The sequence below is a fragment of the Oryzias latipes genome, chromosome 13, assembly GCF_053564925.1.
Source record: "Oryzias latipes strain Hd-rR chromosome 13, Olatipes_Hd-rR_3.1".
Taxonomy (NCBI): domain Eukaryota; kingdom Metazoa; phylum Chordata; class Actinopteri; order Beloniformes; family Adrianichthyidae; genus Oryzias; species Oryzias latipes.
The window spans coordinates 21,248,600-21,268,952 of record NC_136249.1 but is presented as its reverse complement, the minus strand read 5'-3'; the positions used below and the strand labels follow the sequence as shown (position 1 = coordinate 21,268,952).

The 20,353-nt window shown below is 39.4% G+C and overlaps 1 long non-coding RNA gene across 1 annotated transcript; it reads right to left on the bottom strand.

Annotated features, from left to right (window-relative positions):
• Positions 1–16,193: 16,193 nt before the first annotated feature.
• LOC144996862 (uncharacterized) lies at positions 16,194–20,035 on the bottom strand. Its single transcript, XR_013659644.1, has 2 exons — positions 18,578–20,035; positions 16,194–18,472 (listed from the first exon to the last, which is right to left on the bottom strand). It is a non-coding gene; the product is annotated as an uncharacterized LOC144996862 (long non-coding RNA).
• Between the last annotated feature and the right edge of the window lie 318 nt (positions 20,036–20,353).

The following is a 20,353-nucleotide window of genomic DNA, read 5'->3' as shown; positions in this document are numbered from 1 at the left end:
CACGCCCGCCAAGAGCACGGCAGCCTTGACTGTGGAAATGTCAAGTCAGCTTCTCTAAGAAATAGCAGGCATGAACACACTTTCAAAATAAAATGTTTTTTAACGAACAAACAAAAAATGAATCTAGAAGGGATTTTATTTTGAAGCTATTATACCTACATCCGGCTACATTTTTCTGACATTTCTTTTATTCAAAAATAGCAATTTTCGCACCGTTAAATAGGTAGAATTTATTTTCCCCAAAACGGTAGGTTATGACAAACGCTTTTTTGAATTAGTAATTCTGCCAATTGAATATCCAATTTTCGATTTTAACATAACAATCTAACTTAGTTTGATGTTGCATGCAAAAGCATGAAAATGACCACTTTTCAAATCCCAAATGTCATTTGTTCATAAGTAGTCAAGTCACGATCCAAAGAAGGTTGGAGCAGTTTTACAGTTACAGACGATTGGATGAGCAAGAACAAAAAACTGGGCAACCCTGACCCCTGGCGGTGAAACTGTGATAGACCTCCATCCTAAAATAACCACCCTGACTACAATGCTTTTAAAATTCAGTCTTTTATTGCGGTAACTTTCTCAAGAAAGTCTTCAGCTATGAACTTCAGAAGAATTGAGGCTGTTCTGTGAACACAGAACAGACAAAGAAGGAATCCTAGTAGATGCTCTGTAATAATATGTCAATGCCATCACCTTGGCAACTGTGTAGTGCAGTGGTGAAGATTCTGACTCTGGATCAGATAAGGTAGTAGGGTTGATTTTTTCCTCTGCATATTATACGACCGTTTCCTGACCTCGACCCTGTAAAATCTCTGTCCTTAACAAGTCTTTCCAGTGCTCATCACATCTGCAGACCGTTGATGATTCAGCTATATCTTTTAGTGTGTTTGACAAAAGAAAAAAGTAAAAGATGAGAAAACAATGTTAGAACGTATACGTATATATGTATACATATACGTACGTATACATATATTTTTAGCCCAGGAGTTGTTGTTTTTTTAATCTTCGACAGGTCTGTGTATTTAATTATTAAAAAAGCTAAACATCAACAGCTACTTATAATTTTTTAAAACTTTTAGCAGCAATGCAAACTCATTAAAACAGTAAATGGTGGAAGTCCATGCTGTCATTGAATGGAAATACTGCCATCTGGTGGACACTTTAAAAAAACAGCAAATTATACAAATTTCATTACTATAAAAATGTAATAATACATTTTTTTTCATGACTACAAGACTAAATAGGACACCAGATAATCGCACAAAGTATTATCTTTGGTTAAATTTTCAAGCGGGAATGGCAGCAAAACATATCAGGCAGTTTAGATTTAAAAAAATTGAGACCTTAGTTAGTAGGGTTGCTAAACCTCAGTGCTTTCACTAAGTTTTTGATTTAGTTTGGTTTTAAAGCTGTGTCGGAAGCTGTGCACACAAAAAATGTTTTCCAGCTTTGAAAGCTGCCACATATTTGTTAGATCTCCTCACTGTAAAAGTGGTTGGCAAAAATTAGTATGTCTTCTTGAATTTGAAATTTGAGCTAAGGTTCCCCCCTGTGGCCTGAACAGCATGTTTTTGTAGCTCCATGCAGAGATCATCACCACACACAACTCAGGTCCGAGGTCGGTGAGGCTGACAATTTCTTTTCCTGAATGAGCAAGAAGATGTTAAGAACAGGAATCGGTGCAACAATGTTTTTTTCTGAACTGACTGATTAATAGCTGTTTATTTCCCAACAAGTCTATGGGATTTAGGCTTCTTGAAGCCAGTAAGTACTCTATATTTGGAACGTGATGGGGAGGGATCGCTCAGTCCAGTTTTCTTATACAGTCAACAGTTCAGTTCCACCACCATATTGAACTCCTCTGTCCCACATCTCACCATTGTCTTGCAGCTCACATACTGTACATGTTCTTTTTTGCTATTCCAGATTTCCTCATACAAAACTTAGTTTTAGGCTTCGTCTAGATCTACAGACACTCTGTTGCTCTTTCTGATCTTCTCTGAACTTTTCCAGCATCGACCTTAAAGCAAACATTTTATTTGTGGTTCTCCTCCTTGGTATGAAATCATACTCTTGCTCACAAATGCTTACTTCTGGTCACAGTTCAAGTTTCACTACTCTTTCTTATCTTTTCATTTTGTGACTCTTTATTTCTCTGTAGTTTTGATATCTGGACACTTCTCCCTCATTCCTCAAGGATCTTGCACTCTCCAAGATCTTGTTAAACAACCCAGTAAGAAACTCTACTGCCAACTCTCCTAAATTCCTCTATACCTCCACAGGTATGTTGTCAGAACTATCTGCCTTTGCACTCTCCATCCTCTTCCATATCTTTCTCACTTCATCCTTACTGATCTTTGCTACTTCGTGCTCCACAACAGCCACATCTTCTACTCCGTGCTCTCTGGCATTTTCCTCAATTATAAGCTCTTCAAAGTTCCCCTTCCCTCTTTCCATCACACTCATGGAATCCGTCAACACATCTCCATCCCTGTCCTTGATCATCTTCTCCAAATCATTTCATCTCTGTTTCTTTGCTTTGCTTACCTGTACAGATCTACATCCTCCTCCTTAGTGTCTAACTTGTCATCCTAGTCCTCATACACCCTTTGTTTGGCCTATGACACCTCCTTCACCTTGTGCTTCATCTCCCTGGTTGAAAAATATGCCACAGTGCCATACAAAAGAAAAATGCACAACATAATGCTAAAACAAACCTAAATCTAAGTTGTAATCCAAAGCAAGAACATTAATAGCTCATCCAATAAACCATTAAAACCTTAATTACAATGGAGGTAAGTGAAACAGGTAAAATACAATACAACCTTGTTTTAAATGAAGAAACTACAGAATTCATGGTTTTGTAATCTGTTGGTCCTTTATTGCCACAATGTTGTCCAAGAAGTGTTGGTCAGTCCTACAAAAAAAAATGAAATAAAAATAAAACAAACTCAGTCAAATCAAATATGATGGAAATCCTGGGTATAAATAAACGTACATTTTCTCAAAAATGACTATTTTCAAGTGTGAAATTTTGTATTTATCAATAGTTTAAATAAGCGAGTAATTTAACAGTTATATTGGTTTTCATGTACAGTTTCACAAGAAAGTTATCTAAAGAGGAGACAATTTGAGGAAGAATGAATGTTTGCATGGTAAAAATAAATAAATGTATTTTATATGTATGTATATATATATATATATATATATATATATATATATATATATATATATATATATATATATATATATATATATATAGGGGGTTACTGCCCCGAGTGCTCCAATTACCACAGGCACCACTGTCACCTTCACTTTCCAGGCTTTCTCCAGTTCTTCTCTGAGTCCCTGGTATTTCTACAGTTTCTCATGTTCCTTCTTCCTGATGTTCCCATCCCTTTGCACTGCCACATCCACCACAACGGCTTTCCTCTGTTCTTTGTCCACCACTACAATGTCTGGTTAGTTCGCCATTACCATCCTATCAGTCTGGATCTGGAAGTCCCACAGGATCTTTGCCCTCTAATTTTCTACTACCTTCGGAGGTGTTTCCCATTTTGACCTTGGGGTTTCCAGTCCATATTCTGCACACATGTTCCTGTATATTATTCCAGCCACTTGATTGTGGCTGGAATAATACCCTGCAGCTATGTGCTGGATCGTTTCAGGCGCCTCTTTGCACAGCCTACACCTTGGGTCTTGTCTGGTGTGGTAGATCTGAGCATCGATTGCTCTGGTGCTCAGGGCTTGTTCTGGAAGCTGACGTGAGCTTCCATGTTGTGGAGAGACAGGTTATTGGCCGGTAGTTGGATGGGACTGCACCCTTTGAGGGATCCTTCTGGATCAGGATCGTTCGCCCTTCCGTTAGCCATTCGGGGTGAGTCCCATCTCTTAGCAGCTGGTTCATTTGTGCTCCCAGGCGCTCGTGGAGTGCGGTAAGCTTCTTTAGCCAGTAGGCATGTATCATGTCAGGGCCCGGTGCTGTCCAGTTCTTCATACCTGAGACTCTTCCTTGGATGTCTGCCCCTGTGATGGTTACTGGATTCTGTTCAGGGAGGTTGCTATGTTCTTTTCTCAGAGAGACCAGCCACTGGGCATTGCTGTTATGTGCTGCCTCTTTCTCCCATATGCTTTTCCAGTACTGTTCAGTTTCCAGCCTTGGTGGGTCTGCTCTGCTATTTTGGCCCTCCCACTGAGCGTACACTTTCACAGGTTGAGTTGCGAACAGCCTGTTTATTCGTCTGGCTTCATTGTCTCTTGTGTACCTCTTTAGACGGCTGCTCAAGGCTAGGAGCCTTTGGCAGTTTCCAGTGCTTCAGGTATAGGCATCTGGCTGTATCTCTTAGGTACTTGCTTTCTCATTGTACCTCTTTGAGCCTCTGTCAGCCTACTCACATCCTTCCGAGTTGCCTTGATTTTGGCCTTTAACCGATGCTTCCATGGTATATATATATATATATATATATATCCCTGATCCACACCACCAGGATCTACAGTACTGACATTGGGATGTCATTCGGGCTCGAGAAATGCAGCCGGATGGTGACAAAGAGAGGCAAGGTAGTCCACACAGGAGGGGTCTCACTCCCAGAAGGAACAATAGCAGACATCGAGGACAGTTACAAGTACCTTGGAATTCCGCAGGCAAATGGCAACCTGGAGCAGGCAACAAGGAAAGCTTCAACAGCTAAATACCTCCAACGAGTAAGGCAAGTCCTGAGAAGGCAGCTTAATGGCAAGAACAAGACCCGGGCAATAAACAGCTACGTACTGCCAGTTATCAGATACCCTGCAGGAATAATGAGATGGCCAAAGGAAGAGATACAGACCACGGATGTTAAAACACGAAAGATTCTCACCATGCATGGAGGGTTCCATCCCAAATCCAGCACCCTGAGACTGTATGCTAGCCGCAAGGAAGGAGGCCGAGGACAAGTGAGCGTAGAAGCCACTATCCAGGATGAAACATCCAAGATGAGTGAGTACATCAAGCTCAAGGCCCCAACTGACAGTGTGCTCAGTGAATGTTTCAGACAATGGAGAGCAAAGGAAACAGTGCTGGAGGACAGACCCTCAGGGGAGGACAAACCCCTGCATGGGATGTACCACCGGACCATAACTGAAGTGGCTGATATCAAAAAGTCCTACCAATGGCTAGAAAGAGCTGGCCTACAGGACAGCACTGAAGCACTCATCCTGGCAGCTCAGGAACAAGCCCTGAGCACCAGAGCGATAGAGGCTCAGATCTACAACACCCGACAAGACCAAAGGTGTAGGCTGTGCAAAGAGGCGCCTGGAACAATCCAGCACATAACTCGAAGGTAGTAGAAAATGAGAGGGCAAAGATCCTGGTGGACTTCCAGATCCAGACTGATAGGATGGTAATGGCGAACTAACCAGACATTGTATTGGTGGACAAAGAACAGAGGAAAGCCGTTGTGGTGGATGTGGCAGTGCCAAGCGATGGGAACATCAGGAAGAAAAGAAGGAACATGAGAAACTGGAGAAATACCAAGGACTCAGAGAAGAACTGGAGAAAGCATGTAAAGTGAAGGTGCCAGTGGTGCCTGTTGTAATTGGAGCACTCGGGGCTACAACAGATACCTGGAAAGACCTCAGACCTCTCAGTCCAGAAAAGCGCAGTGCTAGGAGCGGCTAAGATACTGCGCAGGACCCTCAAGCTCCCAGGCCTATGGTAGAAGACCCGAGCTTGTGTGAGAAACCACTCGCGGAGGCTGAGAGGGGCGTTTATATATATATATATATATATACATATATATATATACATATATATATACATACAAACTTATGCCCTGCGACGGAATGGCGAGCTGTCCAGGGTGTACTCCCCCTTTGCCCAACAGTAGTTCGGACAGGCTCAACCCTGTGACCCAGAAAGGAGTTTCGCACGTTAAGCAAATGGATGGGATGGATCACAAGTTTAAATATATAAATTAAGTGAAATTAATAAAAGACATATAAAAACAATACTTTTTTTAAATTATTTTTTGATGCCACAAAAGGCAACTTGTTCCCTCCAGTTGTTCTCGACCAAAATACTTTTCGTCATACTTTAGATATAGAAGTATTTTCTTATTACTTTTATGTTCGTGTATTTATCTCTTTTGAATATTATACCAAATTTGGGTATTTTGTCCATCTCTGTTTGGTGGTCATTATTTGGGGTTTCTGTTGCATTTTACGCCTGAATCTGGCATACCACCTTCAACCTCTAGGTGACAGTATCCCTCCACATATTCCTCTGAATGCTGCTTTTGATGTCTGAAAACCAGCCTTGAAAATAGAATAGTACACTCTCTTAGTGGAAATATTCAGTGACACATATGCTTCCTTTGGATGAATGTTGAGTGTATTGTAATTTTTTTTTTTTTTACATCTGTTACTCCTGGGCGTAGCATTGCTTTGTTTTAAAAACCGTGTTTCCAGGCTTTTATTTTTCTCTGAATTAGTTTTTATGAGCTTGTAATTTAATAAGTAGTTCTAACATATTATATAGTCGTTGTCACTTTTTTCCAAAGAAAACAATTCTGGACAACTATAGCAGTACACTCTTAATACGAGTCATCAAGACATCCTGCCCAGAACAGCTTTCTTGCCCCAGATCTGTTGGGTTTTCTGTGAGCTAAACCTCCTTAACCCTTGGGTTATCTTAGATGACCCCACCCTTACATTGACATATTCTCCCTACCATGACAAAGGTGGATAAAGGTGGAAAGATTTCATGTAATCCATGGACACCAGTGAAGTTCACAAATCATTGAAGAAAAAAGGTTCAGCGCACTGTCTAGTAGTGGGTCTAGATGACCCAACTCCCAATGTTAAAGTGCCTAGGATAGCACAAGGGTTATAAAGATAAAAAGCCAAGGAGTTGGAAGGGTTTGTCATAAAGCTGTTCTTCTGTTAGAGCAGGGCATATTACCATGGCTGTCTGCTTTTAAGGGGAACATTTTTCTCTCATATTCTGCAATGGCTCACTGTCTTCACCTAAACAGGATCAGCAGTAGCCCTTTTTTCTGCTATAGTGGTCTCCTTTCAACCATTCTTTGTGGCTCAATGTCATAACTTGTATGGTCTCAAGCTGGAAAAAAAAATTTGATATGAATTCATATCATTAGGTGGTGCATGAGTAAAAAGACTATCCTCTACTGCTGTGCAATCATACCCAATGTGCAAATGTTTTACTGATGAAAAAATGTTCTGAAGGTTAATTATGTTCTATGTTACCGTGTGATATTATTACATACCGTGTTAAAACATGAAGAGAGGAACATTCCAGTACTGAACATTGATAGCTTTTCTTAGCTATTTTCCAGTGAAACCAAATGTCACTGGTTGTTTGGAAATTCTAACTTCTTTTTTCACCATTTTTCCTTCACTTTTTTGTCATTCATGTTTCCGTTCTGCTATAGGTTATGTTTTTTGGCAACTTCCCAAGTGTGACTTAAGACATACTCATACTGAGGTTAAAATCTGATTGCAACATTACAGAAAGAATATGAAAATAATAGAAAAATACAAATAGAAAATAAATTGAAACAAACATTTTTAGGCCCAAATAATAGCCATTTTAATAGACAAAATAATTGCAATTGCTATGTTTTAATGTCACTGGATAATCTTTTGTGACAGATTGCTACTGTCTAAAGTGTTTTTACATGTACACCAAAGTCCTTGTTATTTTTTTTATCAAATTGACACCAAACTTTCATATAAAACCCTTTTATTGTGAAAATATTAGATGAGAAATACCATTAAACTCTACTGTTTTTTTATTTTATTCATAAGAACCTCCTTTAGACACATTCCTTTCCAATTTTTATTTCCTAAGTAATTCACATCTGTCTTTTTTTCCATAATTAATTGAAATCGGTGCTGAATTACGAATGACAGGAAAAAAACAAATTTACCTCAGAGGTCCAGAGTTGATTGAGCCAGATGTAGATGGGAGTTGAAACTGATAGCTGTGTTGCTGTAAGGCTGTTGTACATTTTTAAAAGACACATAAAGGAGTCAAGACATTCTTACAAATTATAAATTATTAGCTAAATTTATTACCCAGACGTTTAGAATTGCACAATGAATTTTACCCATATCCCAGTCTTGAATATAGGACAGTGAGAGTTAACTTACAGGTGAAAAGGAAACAGGGGGATTTGGAGAAAAAAAAGAAGGGAAAAAAGGAATTGAAGAGGGTTTTGAGAAATGCTGGGTCTCTCCAGGCAGGAGTTGGACAGAGTGCAGCTTTAGGCAGCCTATATTTCTTGTCAAGTCCCCAGATTCAATAACAAGATAGCACTCTATAACATCCACAGGTTTCTCAATTCAACACTATCTTGAGGACAGAAGAAAGAAAGAGCCCATTCAAAGCCTAAAGGGAGAGCCATGCGATTGCATTTCTGCAGGCCAAGCTTTGCCCAAGTGTATAATTCTAATTTCCTTTTTCACAAGCTAACACACAGGGAGTCTGTGTCCATCTGTAGTTGCACACTCCTGTGGGAGGAACAAAGAGGAATAGTGATATTTCTTGGATTGAGTATGGGAGATTATTTGAGAGTCATGGATAAATTATGAAGATAGTGAAAAACTGGACTTGTTTTAGAGAATGGGGAATAGGAGCTTTCGCCAGGAGAGGACAAGCTGATGGTGGATATACAACCAGAGACTGTCATGGATGGAGAATTGGTTTGGTATTGAGTAGCAAGATGAGAGGAAAATGTATGAAACATCAAATGACACATGACTGGTGAATGTCAAGGGTAAAACTGTATATAGAGATAAAGCTGAGTCTCATATTTATGTAACTTGTCAGACAGCTGTGTCAATAAACTTGAATGACCCTTAAACATAAAAATTTACAGAAAAAGAAAAAGCGTTCAAAACAAAAGCCTAATGATGTGCTTTAACAATAGACTGCATGTGTCTTTTTTGCAGCACCATCTGTGGAACAAGACTTTTGCCTGCTTTATTGTTTGCACAACATCAGTTATTCCTTTATTTGCCAGGTTACATCAGAGCATCACAACTAGCATTCAAAACTTAGGAAATGTGCACTCACTTGACATTTGAGTAATTATGTTTATCACTATTTTTTCATAATCGGAGCCCCTCTTGAAGTGCAGATGCAGTAAACAGAAAGCGGATACGGCTGATGTTTATGTCAGAGATGAATTTCTTCATAAAAAACATCTTATAACAGCACGCCGTAACAAATGGACAGGTCAGAACTCATTTAAAACCTCAGTCGTTTCAGAAAAGATGTAGGCTTGCAGGAGCTTTTCTCTGAACAGTGAATGCTTTTATCGTGCAAAAAATGTTTTCCTATAGGGTCCTTACTACCTTTAATTCAAACCCTGCAAACAAGAATCTCTTTTTATTTACAACTATAAACAAAAAAGATTATTTCATACAATCAATAATTTGCCTTATATTATACACAGATGGGAAGAGTTATTTAAAATTAAAGCCACATGTTTTGCATCACTTTGATATGAATGTGCATGGACTCTGACAAAGCATTAAACAACAGCAAGGTGTCTTCTTTTATCTTCCAAACACAGTCACGCATATGTGAAGCATCGCTGTGAGGGCAGACATACATGAGATGCGCCTTTTATTTGTTTTATACTTCTACTTTCTGCTTCTCCCTTTGTTCTTTTATAAATGAAAAGTGATCGTCCCGTCTTGCTTGTCTTTAAATCCCCCTCTGCCCGTGTGTGTGTGTGCACACTGCCGTTTGGTGCCTGGGGTGAAATCAGCCAGATAAAAGGCAGTGATGAGGTCTGGATCCCCAGTATCATGACAGCTGTAGATTAAATTAACAAACTTCTGACAAATCAAACAGTTTTTTTATGTCTTCCACGCTCTTTCTCTCTTTTCCTCTCTTTATCCCTCCTTACCCATTGAGCCTTCATCAGACAAGCTAGGCGTGCGCTTAAAACAAAATGGATTTCATCTTTAAGGGCTTGAGGAGGCTTTGAAACGGCACCAGCTGCCGAGCCTAGTTGTCTCTTTCTTTTCCTTTTATTTTTTTTATTTTAGACTTGTTGGCTCACTTTTTCCCCCCACAAATACTTCAACAAACTTGAGCTGTATTGTGACAGATAAAGGTAGAGTATCAGCACTTCAAAACTTGACAGTAATTGAGAGATGAAACAGACACATCTAGTAGGTTCTGAGAGGTCCTCTCCGTTCAGCACATCAAACGTTTGCACTTAAAATTCCCAGGAATGACAGAAAGCAGAGCTCTGCTTCTGCAGGATTTAAACTTTGCTGTAATAACTTGTTAGCACAAGCTAAAGTGCTCAATTCTAAGTTGAGCAGGGTGAAAATGTATGTCAGATCCACTCAGGATGAAACAGGTGACACTCACATGCACAATTTTATTAATGAAATAATAATACCTGTAATAAAAGCTTTTGATTCTTTGAAGATGCTTCACCATGCCTTTATTTTACGGTAGACTTTTAAGTTTGGACTTTAGTTGCAGCGATTAGTTGAAGGATGTAAAAAATTCCCTAATTACAACTCACTTTAAAAGTGGATATAAACCTTCTAAAACCAAAGCTGATGATTTTCTATATGAACTTTCTTTGTGTTTTATTTGTGCAGAAACATTAATAAAGTGAAAATTAAATGACTTAAACTTATATAGCGCTTTACTACCTTCTCAGAAGACCCAAAGTGCTTTAACAGTGCCATTCACCCACGCACACACACATTCACACACAGATGCTGGCGCCAACATATAACCAGCAGAAATGTGGGGTTTCGTGAGCTCAAGGACACTTTGACACATGAAAGCGGGAACCAAACATGCGATCTACCAATCAGAGGTCAACCACTCTTCCAGTCCTCACGATGGACTGGAAGAGTCCTCACCCAAAAATCATTAATTTTGTAATTGCTGTGTTTATTAGGCATCATAACACAATTTTAAATTTCCATAATATTTTATTTAAATTCATTGTGTTTCCTAGCTTTCCATTTCAGAAACTGTAAATCAATAAATTATTAGTGGACTAAAACTGATTTTAAAAATTTAAAACAGTCCCACCTACTGGCTGTATTGGTTACAAAAACAATCAATCAGTAGTTTTGAAACCATTATGTGTCTTCTGTGTCAAAAAAAAAAAGTTTTTCAAAATGAAATTAATTGTGTAAAAGCTGAGACGGAATTGTAAAACCAAACACCCTGTCACTAGAGAGCAGTGTTGGGCAGTTCTGACAGACAATCTCTACAGTGGGTGTGTGCATGGGAGAGAAAGACAAAGAATATAGTAGAATAGACTTACTGAGAAAGCCAATGCTGCAGCAGCTGGCCAAACAGACTGAGCAGGGGATCAAACTGGTGCTGTGTGTGTGACTGTGTGTGCGGTGCCGAAAGAACGAGAAGAGTTGTGCATGCTCCTAAGGAGGGTCCTTCTTCTCGCCTGACTCCTCAGCCCCTTTGCTCAAACCAACAGAATTAATAAGCTCATTTGCCAAGAAAAACACTCTAATCAGTGGGTTTCCTCTCATTAAAAGTTAATTAGTTTGACACAAGTTTCCTGCAGAAGAAAGTATTGGCCACTTAGAACTCATTAGAGCCAAAGGAAAACATCAAACTGCAAGGAGGACGAAAGGGTTGAGAAAGGAGGAATGAAGCAAACACACACGTTTAAACTCCGCAACATGCAGCACACATTGAAAGGCTCAGGCGGGCTGGCACCATTGCAAACATGTGCGTTACTTTGTCATTTCAAAATGTTAGTGACATGTGTAAACACACATGCCAGAGCATATATACAGAGGGCTGCACATAAGTACAACACTTATATACACATGTGCATTCACATGCGCTGGTATGTAGGATTGCCACGCAACTCAGAAATGATGCCAGTGATCATTAAACTTTTGTGATTTGAAGCTTAACTAAAATACGGTTCATGTTGGTGACTTTATTTATGTTCTGTAAATCATTGATCTCATAGACTTATCAGAAAGAATGACAGATTGGGGGGGTCGGCGCAAGTTACACCTTACGGTAATACCCTATTGAGCCCTATTATGTCATGAACTCATTTTATACAGTGTGCTTTTAGATACAAGACACAATAGATTAATAATTTTCATGCTTGGCTTCACAATTACGACTGTTAAACTATTAAAGTTTATAAGTTTTGCTCAGTGAATTGTCATATTTCATGGGATATTCTGTAATCCAAAGGAACAAGATGTATATAAATAATATTTTTCATTAAATTCTTCATCTGGAATTTAGCTCATAGATGGTTCATCTTCTGTATGTGTATCTGTGCGGAATTTGACGCTTAAAAACAGCACTTCTCAACCTTCTTTTTCCAAACAGTGGGTCAACAGTGGTTTGCGGCAACTTCACTATTTCAAAGACCTTTCCAGAAAAATGAAAGGCAGCATTTAAAAAGCGATGCAACGTGAAAATAAATCAACAAAAGATGGGTTTAAAAGCAATGTAAAAAAATCTAAAACAATGAAAAATGTCTTTCTCTTGAATCTTTCAGACTGGGTTCATTCACAACATTTAATATTATGGACAAGGCTCTCAAGGTTTTCAAAATTCAGCTCATGAATTTATTTGGGTTAAAAATTACATTATAAAATTGATTTGCATGTCTATTATAATTTATTTCAAATTTGACTTTTTATGTATTTACCTTAAGTGCCCTCTTTAGTGCAATCTAATGCCCCCAGAGGTACACGTTCCTCTGAAAAGTAATCCTCCAGACGACCTTAAAAAAAACGAAATACTGACACTCACAGAGATAAAAAAACAACATGTAAAAGGATTTACACCAACTGCTAAATAAGAAGGGATAAATTAAAAGGAAGATTTACCCATCAAACCATAATGCTGCAATGCAATAACTTTGCTGTGATGTGTGCGTTTTATGCTGCAACACCAAAGCAGGTGGGGAGAGATTCCAAACATCCAGTTCAATTTTTCAGTCAGCACTCTGCTAAAGGAAATTAAGACTCCCTTTACAGACACAGAAGAAAGGAGTTATGAAGGATGTGGAAGTGGATTGGAGAATGCAAATGGATACAAAAAAAAAAGACAATTACAGGTTTTTCTACAGATGCCAAAACAAACAAAAAATACCACTATAGTGCTGACAATTCTCTAAATTACATGTGGTGAATCCAACTCCCTCAGCTGAATTTGTGTTTTGTCTCCTTACAAAGTGAGCCACCCACACCCTCCCCATTTCCTCCCTCCCTCTATCCATCCACTGCTCAACAGTCTCACTGATCTGTCCAGTCTGTTCAGACTTCCTCTTGTTAATGAATCATGAAGTTTGACTTTTACTCCTTAATAAACAGTGTTTTGCAGAGAGCAAGTGGAAGGCCTGGTGTTTGTTTTTGTTTAATTAAGCGAGCAGGTTCCATGGGCACGGGGGCTCGGTGAGGGAGACGTCCCAGGAACCAGAGAGCAGCATATGCGCAAGGAAATGCTGAGAGGCAGCCTGCACTGCCAGGTGGCTATAAGACGAATGGGTGCAGGCACAGACTAAGACAGGTCAGGAAACATAGTGGCATGCTGCTGTGAAGTGATGAACAATGACGGGAAATGTTCTGGAAAAAACACACCGGCTAGTGGTAAAAGAAGACTGGAAAGATAGAGGGAGAGGAGGCAAAGAAAGACGAGAAGTAAGGGAAAGTGGGGGATGTTAAACAAAGATTAAAGAAAAGTTTTTTAAAGATGTATAGAAAGGGTGGAAAAAGGAAAAACTGGTTAGAGAAAGAACATGGTTAGGAGAACTTTGGTTTAGTGTACAATCTGTAGAAGAAAAGTGGATTCTTTATGATCCAAAGGCTCTGTGTTGCACATCAAAGTCTACTTTTCAAAGTATTATTGGAAAACATATTGAGTTGCATGCTTTAGCTAGACTGTAACTTTTTCTGCCATGAAGAATTGCAAGTTTTAATCAGCTACAAGTAAGATTAAAAAATGCATTTTTTTTAGATAGGCTATGTCAGTTTGTCCTGTTCACATTTAATTTAGAATTAATATTTTTCTAATTATCTTTGCAATAAAGTAGGGTATCACGGCAAAATTTCTGATATCTAGATTTTAATTGGTTCAAAAATTGTTTACAGGGATAGTCATAGAAAATGAACAAAGGTTGAACTTAAAGAAAAAAACTATAACTAAAGAGCAGTTCAGAACCCCTTGATGAGAAAGAAAACCAAAGATTTTGTAACGTTGCCTGTATTGGAGTATCCAGGTTCCCACCTGGAGACAGGTCTGGGGTTGGGGCTTACAGGTGAGGACCTGGTGGCCAGTTTCCGTCCTGATCGTGGACCAGCTCTTTTGGGTGCTGGAGGGTTCATAGGAGTTCGCCTATCCAGTCCATATTTGTTCTATGTATTTCAAAGGTGTTTAACCGTGTCACCAGCGGTGTCCTGTGCAAGGTGCTCTGGGAGTATGGGGTCCAGGGAGCCTCACTGACGGTTGTCCGGTCTCTGTATGAAAATGAGCAGGAGCTTGGTTCACACAGCAGGCAGTAAGTCGAACCTGTTCTCAGTGCATTTTGGACTGCGACAGGGCTACCCTTTATCACCGGTTCTGTTCATAGTCTTTATGTAGAAGAGAGAGCAAAGCTCTCAATTTACCGGTTGATCTTTGTCCCAATACTCACTTATGTTTAAGCATTACCCAGAGCTCATGACCGAAAGAACGTGGTCCCGAATACAAGTGGCTGAAATAAGCTGTCTCTATAGGGTGGATGGGCGCTCCCTTGGAGATAGGGTGAGAAGCTCAGTCACTCGCAGAGAGGTTGGACTACAGCCGCTGCTCCTCCACATTGAGAGGAGCCAGTTGAGGTGGCTTGGACGCCTCCCTGGGGAGGTGTTTTGAGCATGTCCCACTGGGTGAAGGCCCGGGGAAAGACCTACGACACGCTGAAGAGACCACATCTCTCGCCTGGCCTGGAAACGCCTAGGGGTCCCCAAAAAGGAGCTGGAGGAAGTGGCCAGGGTGAGGGAAGTCTGACTATCTTTGCTTTTTACAAAAATGAATACGCAACTGTCTACAATTTTACATACTTAGATGAGGACTCTGATATGTGGTTAAACTTTGAAAGTGTGTATATGAATCTGGTTTGTCTGTAGGGCCTAGATTAAGAGCTAAGATCTTCTTTTGACCGTGAAGACTTGCTGCTTTTTATTTTTAATATTATTTTATTTCTAATTATCCTAAGTTTGATACGTCATTGTATGAATGTATAACTGATGATTGTATTGTTTTTGTGTATTATTCTTATTTGATTGCTTGAAATAAACCATTTCAAATCAAATCAAACATGTTGTCTCTACCCATTTGATCTTTATTAAATAACATTTAAAAAACTTTTTGAATGATTTTTGCATTCAAGAAACTGACAAAATTTACTACTTAGGATTGAGTTTTTTACAGTTTCAGGGTTATTGTAGAACTGTTGTGTCATGTTATAAAAGTAAGTGTAAAAAAAAATCTGGGTTGTACTAAAAAGATGGATATCAAGCATTGCCACCAAAAACTCTTTTAAAATAAAGTATTAAAGCAAATTGTTAAGATAAAGAAAATAAGAAACTGGTTTTAATACAACGTGAAACATGTTTAAAAAATATAAATAAAACAAAACCTTTAAATGCCTGAAACAAAGTCTATCAGGCACAGTGAAGATATTGCAACATAGAAATGCAAAAAAATGAAAATAATTAATTTGGCAGTTAAAGGTGCCTGAAAGTGAAGTACAATGGTTTAACTCACTCCAGTTAAAAGTCTGGCTGTGACATTTTGATTTTAGTATGAGACCGGGTTGCATTTTGAATGAGCTACGATTGTCTAACAACATATTTGGAAAGGCCAAACAAAAATCTGTGGGTGACCTCAGAGTGCTGCAATTTAATTAGGTTGTACGTGAAAATAAGCAGTTACGCTCTATAATTAACAAACCCACTGACCCTTTGTCTTTGAAACAGATGAGACTCACATTATTAACAGTTGATATTTCAGAAACTTTTCTTCTTGAATCTGCTGAGTTGAGCTGTGCTGACTGAGTTAACCTCAGCAGCCATGAAGATAATGTCATTGTGTCATTTCTTAATAATCGGGCAGCGGCGGATTTGAGAAAGTCAACTGACAATAAGACAACACAATAAAGCTATGATATGTTTTCATTAAAACATCAGGAAATCAATTTACATTCTGCACAGTCGGGTCCTACCCTGAATGATTAGGCTTCACATGCACTAATTAAACAATGAGTGATCATTCTTTTTCTAGTTCATATTATAAAAATGGCTGCTGCCAATATGATGGAGCTTGGCCAACACCATGTACCGTATATTATTGCCTTACCTAGTGACATTATGTTTTTGTGTGAAGTGGGATGCCAAGATGAGGCATCAGAACCCATCTGAGCCACCTGAAGACAGCCGTCTGCGTGCGCCTGCCAAGCTCACCTAGACTGCCTCACCTGCGTTTGTAACCCAGTGCTGCACTAAATGTGTAAAGCATTTGACAGAATCAAAGAAAAGTCCTGTGTAAGACCACTGTGTAGGAGAAAGGGGAAGGAGAAGGCCAATACAAAATACTATAGATGATGTTGTGAAAAACTATAAGAATTCATTAAAAGTTCAGTTTTAATTGCACTGTCTGAGTTCTTTGCACTACATTTCCTTTTAATTTAAAGCATGTTTTCATGTGACAGCAGGTGTTATAAACGCACAGAACTGTTAATACTTGCACCGATGACTTCCCATGGCATTTTAACGATCTGATGGCAAACACACTGGAACCTACATCCTTTATTGTGTTATTTTTTTGCTACATGTAAAGAGAGAGTTTACAGAATGTTTATTATGTTTACACACTGCGTTGCACACCTACACAATGTGAATTATAATTAATAGTTAGTGTCACTTCAAGTATAAGCGGTGCTCAATGTATATTTAAGCACCTCAGCCTCTCAAAGTAAACACAGTGAGGAAAAAGTAATATCTAAAGCAGTAAAAATTTTGTTTTCTTATCTGTTAAAGAAACATGAATTCACTATTGGTTTAGTTGAGAGTAGCACTAAGGGCTTTGGATCAATGCTGCCTGGGAGCACATTGAGACAACAAAGACATTTACATTGTTTGATTGCAAATGTCAGTTTTCAGTGGCTATTTATCTATATCTCAATATATATATTTATGTATATATATAGAGATATATATATCTCTATATATAGAGAGAGATATATATATCTATATATAGAGAGAGTTATATATATAATTATGTCATATTAGGAGAGATTGATATTCTTCATTTTAAAGATTGAAATTTATTTACCAAACAAGAAGTCACTGGCTCTGCTTTTTACATTGAGGCTAAGGGAGTGTCTGGTCTGGAGTTAAATGGTATCAGGATAACCTCGGCTTTAACCCCACATATGAGCACTTATTGATTCATTTACTTTGAAGAGGTCTTTGAAATTTTTCCGATGAGGAACTATTGTCAGTCTGTTGGGGCATTCAAGGCACCAGTCCAAATGAGAATGTCTCCAAGCTGGAGACAGATGAGCAGACGGAAACATAAAAGATGCGAAGAAAGAGAGACAGTAAAGTACAGGCAAAAAATATTTTGAAAAAAGGGAGAAAAAGAGTAAAGAAGCTATAAAAAAATATACAAAGAAGTCCTTGTTTCAGAAACAATGACTTTCCTGCCAATAGAAAGTGATGGCTAAGCTGTTGCTATATCCATGTCCCTGACAGAACTCAGAGAGGATCAGGCTTATTGCATTACCTGAAAAAAGGGAAAGGGTAGAAATAATCAAAAATGCATCAGAAATAATGCACTTTTCAGACTCTATCCATCATTGTTTCAGCACCCTCGATCCTTTACGAGAAGTGAGTGAGCTGCGGGAGGGGGTGAGGCGCTGGCTCCCGCTCCTACCGCCAAAGAGCAGGATGGGTAATTAAATTGCGTGTCACTCTCTAAGAACTAAAATGAATGAAATAGATGAATGCTATTGCATTATGCCACAATCGTGACCTGCACAAAAAATAATGGTAGAATAATAGTTTTAGGGTACCGGCTTCGTTTCTCTGACAGCCACTTGAGTGAATATGCAACAGCACTCGCAGTCAGAAGGGTACGTCCTACACTTTGACCATGTAATGGTCCTAGCCGTCTTTCAGTTTGTTAGCCTTTTTGTGTCGTTACTTCTTTCACAGCTCTCCTTCGATCCATCTTGCCATCCATTTGCTCACCTTTCCCTCCAGAGCTGTCACGTTCGTTTTGGCCCATTTACTCGGCCAGCATGGAGTCCAAAGTAGCTGAACCGATTTAGCTGTTTTTGTTGTTTTTCTCTGAAGCAAGCAGCAAAAGCAGCGGCCTTTTTCTCTATTCAACATGCCTCCCAGACACAGGCGCCTTGCTTTGTAGTTTGTTGACTGTAAAAAGCTGAGAAAATTGTTCTGAAATCCTCAGCAAAAAGGAGTGTAAATAAAAGATCAAACCAGGGCTCTGAGCAGAACCAGCGGCCTGGTACTCAGAGCAATAACTCACCATGCGTCGCCATGCATTAGCTTGATGTGTTCACTCCGGGGTGGAGAGAGGTAGCCAGGAGCTTTTCTCTGCTTCTGCCCTGTTTACTGTACAATCACCTGAGGACATACAGTCTTTACTGGGCTAAAGTAATATATTTCATTGGAAATTTACATTTTCATAAGACACTCATCAGGGACCATTTTCCAGATGAAGATTAAAGAATTAGTGTACTCACATACTGAAGGTGTTTTCTGTTTGAAGGTGGGAAAAAAGTCTTGAAATTAATTCACGGGCTTCAAACACCTGGGACATTTGATGAGAAAGTTACATTTTTCATTTACTAGTGGTTTTGTGAGGATTTAAAACGTGGATTAAAAAAAAAAAAAAAGGAGATGTATTTGCACGCCTTGTGTGGCCCCCCGGCCAGAAGATGGCAGCACCCAGCTGTACATCAGCCTCCTCTGTTTTCTTTTTGAGCCTAGACATGCTGTGCCCAGTGATTGATAGAGATGTCTTGTGGCTGCGCTCGCTACACAGTGTTAGGTCACTGGGCTGACTGGAGGCCTGGCTCTCCTTCCTGCTCTCCACATTTAAACATGCTGAACCAGTTAACTGCGGCTTTCTTGGATCGGCTCACAAATCACCAGCTGATCAACAGAATCACTCCAGACACATCCTGGCAGTGAATACTAAACAGAACTTAACAAATAGCTGTCTAGGGAAATAAATGAGAAGACGCCAGGCATCTCCGAATACACAAGAAAACAAATGTAGACAAACCTTTAAATGACTGCTGAAACTTTGCATAGCTTTGTATAAAAGTTGTTCTACTATTGTTAAATATAAGCAGCTTCGGATTATTTCTGTTTGTACATGCTGGAGGGGATTGCAGCTCTGCTCCCGTTGGCCCTGTTATTTGATTTCCTCTTTTACAAAGGGCACAGTCAGTGCTCATGTCAAAAGAATGCATGCAATAACAAAACAAGCTTGACTGATAAATACCCACTTTTTTCTTTATGTGTGTGTTTTAATGTCTGCGTATCTTCAGGGCTGCGCTGTCAGTGATCTTCCTAGAGTGCGTCTGACAAAAACAGACTTGCACACACAACTAAAGCAGCTCGAGACTCCTCAAACCCTCTAATGATGTGTAATGATACCTACCACTGATGGAGTGCACGCACACACTCGCAGACGCACCTTCCAAACCCCTCCAGGAGCAGCAGCACCTTGCCGACTGTGGAATTACATGCAGGCGATAATCAGGTCAGCCTGCACGTCTTCAGGGATCGGAGGCGTTCATAAACATCCCTGCTGCTTTTCTGTGTTACTTCCTGCGGTAAAACAGCAAGGCGCTCCAGTCGAGCCGACACAGGCCTGCCCGCCCTTGGGTTCCCCATCCCCGTGTCTACATGGAGGAAGACACACACATATATATATATACACACACTTTCTCAGAGATATTAACACACAGCCATATCATCAGAATATTAACTGCCCTATTAGCATGGAAAACCCTCCCAGTCATCTACATCTGATTTGACATTTGGCATTGAAATCACTACCTCCACTTAAAATAATATCTAATAGCATTCTACATTTCTTTTAAAAACCGAACAAAGTGTGTGTATGGAATAATACTTGAGGTTGAAACTGGGAGCCAACTCCCTCCTCCTCTACAAACCTTCTACAAACAAAGACCAAAACAATACAAAGACGTGGGATCTGTGTATGCCTCCATTTTTTTTTGAGAATGTCAGCGTCTACTTTTCAAAGGCTTGACTCCTGCTCAGCAGT